We start from the raw sequence: 4,498 nt of genomic DNA, 5'->3' as shown, positions 1-4,498 counted from the left end.
CAGATCCTCCTTTATTCTGGTTCACTCGGTCTGATGTGTGTTCGGTCATATCGGAGTGGCGTGGTTCTGTATGAACACCACCGTGTGCGGACGGAACTCACAAAGTTCGTAAGGTCTTTCAGCGTCCAAGCGGCCGGACAGCCGACCAAACGCCCTCTGTTGGAGATTTACACAGCACAGCACGAATCCGCACGGAACTTATGCTTCAAACCATTAAAGAATTATCCAAACTCTATGGTCTTTATTACTTTCAATTAAATGCTTTTCTACCCAAATTGTAATTGACATTCCTTCCATGTGCCGCCTGCAATGACTTAATGGGTTAATGCATTAAATCTCACCAGAGGACTGGGGTAATTAAAGTAAATTGACCAGAGGACTGGGTTAGTATAGTGTGCAGCTGGGAGTACTGATTGTCAGACCAAATGCGGTGCACATGAACTAATGCCCTCCTAAACATGAAAGCTTCTTGTTTGCACCAAAGTTTTTGGGTGTGTAGGGTCGCGGCCGCTCGGTGAGCGGTCCGAGGGCACGCCTACCACTTACTGACCACACCCATGTTGGCGCCCTGATTAATGCAGTTTTTCCCACTTTGAAACCGTGCCCATAGATACGCCCACATCACGCCCATATTGTCCGAGAGTGTTCGTGGCCTTTTTTTTGGTGTAGCGATCCGAACAAGTTCAGAGTGCTGCCGTTGCACGCGCACTCTGCATGAATATGCAATCTGAACGAATGTGTAGCTGTCCAACTCAATCAGAATAAGGGCCTTAATCCGACAGGGCACTGGAACCGACGATGCCGGAAAAACAGTGGTGTACCTGTATATAAATACATTCCTCTGTGCAAAAGTAAAACAAAACAAAAAAACCTTCGACTTGTTACAATTCAATAGAAAATCTGACCATTTTTTTTTTTTTTTTTTATTGGATGAGGCAGCAACCATTGGAAGAGGGTAGGAGGGCTAGTGTGTAGGAATGAGGCTGGAGAGTAAGGAGACAATTCAGGTTGGGTCGCAGGGCTGCCTTTTCTAATCGAATGTCCGCGCATTCCTACAGTACACATGTGCGAGACATTCGTCTGAAGGGAGCCTGCGAGGTCCCCAGGGTGATTTTACCCTGCTGGCATTTGGGGACAGAAATGCAGCATTTTCCGGGAGTGTTCCAGTAACCGCAGGCATTCCCCGGCAGTTGGGAGGCAGGGCTGCTGACATCATCAGTGACCTCCTTCTCCCCACGGCCATCGCATCGCTGAGTACGTCTAGACTTGCTCTGCGGAAAAAAAACACTCGCCATGCACAGAGGCGGGCTAGGCTATGAAATCTCACAGAACAGCGATCAGGTCTGAACTGGGGCCTAAGTACGGAAGTAGTGGTTGAGGGCTTTGAATGGGAGCAAAAAGCTTTGGAATTACAACCAGAGGACGAACAGATTTCCCCCTCACCCTGCAATGAACAAGCAAAAAAGATTTACATCCTATTGATAACAGAACTGCAAGATCTCAGTTACATACATCTAAAAACATACAGATGTACCCACACTCATTTTTGCTGCAATATGGTCACTTGTGCCCATTTGGCGCAACAAAGTCGCACACATGGTGTGGAATCGCTATACTATGCCATTCAGTGCTTTTCTGAGCTGCATGTGCAAATGAGATGCACGAACGTGGTGAAGGGATTGCACCCATTTCATTGAATGCCACATGTGGCGATTGGTGCGGCAACAATGAGCATGGCTACACATTTGTATAGAGTATGGAGTTCATCTAGACCAGTTGCTCTCCACCTCAGTCCTCAAGGACCCCCGACAGTGCACATTTTTCAGGTCACCTGGCAGATAAACTTATTCACTGACACATTTTAAAAGATCACAGTTTGAGCTAATTATTTCCCGTGATTCTGTGTGGAGACCTGGAAAACGTGCACTGTTGTGGGTCCTTGATGACCAAGGTTGGGAAACACGAATCTAGACTAGGAAAACACACATTACTGATTATTGTAGCGCAATATTAGAGGATCCTGGGGCCTCCAGGTGAGCTAGCTCACAGTGCCTTGTTAGCTTACCATCTGTCTGCCAATATACTGTAACCGAGATCTCTGCATTGCTATTACCATGCAGGATGTGAGTCTCATGTGTTGGCCTATACTGAGTGATAGGGAAATATGTATTATTTATGTATGGCCATTTGGACACACTAGGAAATCTGAGATATTAACTGTTAGAACAGTAGTAACTACATGTAGCTTTAGTGACCAACATTGATGGATAAGCCTATTTAATGATTTTGTGTTCTGAATTCTCTATGTGAAAATAGGCTATTGCTTAGCTCAGTGGTTCCCAAACTGTGTGCCTAGGCTCCCTGGGGTGCCTCGGAGCACTTGCAGGGGTGCCTCGGTTGGTTGTCCAGAACCAATTCAAATTATTTATGTTCAATGTAATAGGCAAAACCAGAGCTTGTAGCTTCCAGTTTTAAAATATGTAGATAAACAGAAGTGAATTCTGTCCCTCACCACAAAACTGGACCTAAGGATGACATATAAGCACAACTTAATTAATTTAATATTGTTTTCTGAAATTCTCTGTAGCAAACTTTGCACCTAGGGGTGCCTTGACAACTATTCTGATAATCTAGTGTGCCGTGATGCAAAAAAGTTTGGGAACCACTGGCTTAGCTATTATGCTGAACTAATGCAATTTTTCGAATTGCAGATCACTGTTATGATCCACCCTACATGCGATCAGATATTCTTAATCTGTACTGTGTCCGGTACTTGTTTCCTAGCACGGCCACCCCGATTTTGATTGGGTCTGAAAAATCGCGTCGATCGCATGCGAACAAATCGCATGCGATGCGACCGACGCGATGGACCCGATTTTTACATTGATTCAAATGTGAATAGGAATTTTAACCCCCGATGGCTCAAATGCCCCCATTGTGAGTGGCAGAACGGCACCCCACAATTGACGCCAACCCGAAGCGTGGCGGTGGTACGCGTCCTCCGACCTTTTCATACCCTTACTATCCACGTCGGCGTGGAGTTGAGAATATAAAGTGTGGCGAGCGCAGCGAACCACCGAGCCCGAAGCGTGGCGAGCGCAGAGAGCCCCGCGAGGGGACGCGCATAACTTCACAGGTATACGCGTCCGCTCGCCACGCTTCGGGCTTGGTGGCTCGCCACATTTTATGTTCTCAACTCCACGCCGACGTGGATAGTAGGGGTATGAAAAGGTCAGAGGACGCGTACCGCCGCCCCTCGCGGGCTCGCCACGCTTCGGGTTGGCGTTAATCGTGGGGTGCCGTTCACAATGGGGGGACATTAATTAGTACCCATGATGGGGGCATATAAAATGAGAAATGGCCCATATTGGGCCATTTCCCATTGTTTGGTATGTAAAATGTGGTTAATCGCGTCCATCGCATCTTGTGCCATTATAATGGCACAAGACCGACGCGATCAACGCGATTGCAATGTTAAAAATCTTTTAACATTGAACCCTATGGCAAAATCGCGTTAATCGCGTCGCGTGCCATGTTAATGCACGCGACCAACGCGATTTTGCCTTGCTGGCAAAATGGACCAGATTTCAAAGGAAATCGGGTCCATTGCGTTACTCGTGTATCTTAACTTAAGGTACACGAGTAGTAACGATTGTGGCCGTGCTAGGAAACAAGTACCGTGTCCAAATGCCAAACTTCAGTTGCTGATAAAACAAATAACCAAACATGTTTGAAAAGTCCCATGGCACTATCAATCCTTGCAGCCACAGACCAAGATGGAGGACCACTGGGAAATCCTCACTAGCAGATACTTCGGAACAAATGAAGGTCTGATGGCGCTGAACTTGTGTCTCCACGGAATATGATTCTCGTGATGTGATATGAAAAATAATAATGGCGAACGTGTAAGTTGGTGTACAAACAGACACTGTACAGTGCTTTTCAGGGAAGGTGAGTGTCCTTCCCTGAAAAGCACTCTACAGTGTCTGTTTGTACACCAACTTACACGTTGTTCGCCATTATTATTTTTCATATCTCTACATCACGAGAATCATATTCCGTGGACACACAAGTTCAGCGCCATCAGACCTTCATTTGTTCCGAAGACTTCAGTTGCTGGCATGGTATAGAGTTCCCGCTAGGCTGTTTTAGTGGCACCGTGCCCAATTTTTAACGGGCAAAATGCGCCCGCCCCTCTAGCAGCACCCTGCTAAGAGTGCCTGCCACCAACCCTGCCGGTGTGCACAGGGAAGGCCAGCGCCGCCGTAGATGGCGATGCCCGGCGCTTCCCCGGTAGTGCAGAGACTTAGGACGGGCCGGGCCCGCCACCTTTAGTGATGGTGGCGGCCCAGCCACACCCCTTTTGTGACGTTGGCGGCACAGACATGGCCCTTTGGTGAGGCTGGCAGCCCAGGACCGCCCCTTTTGTGACGTTGTCGGCTGGGGACCGCCCACAACAGTGACGTTGGCAGGCCCAGTCCGCTCCCCTAACGCTGCC

The sequence above is a fragment of the Crinia signifera genome, chromosome 19 (assembly GCF_055691185.1).
Source record: "Crinia signifera chromosome 19, ASM5569118v1, whole genome shotgun sequence".
Taxonomy (NCBI): Eukaryota; Metazoa; Chordata; class Amphibia; order Anura; family Myobatrachidae; genus Crinia; species Crinia signifera.
Note: the sequence above shows the minus strand (reverse complement) of the source record.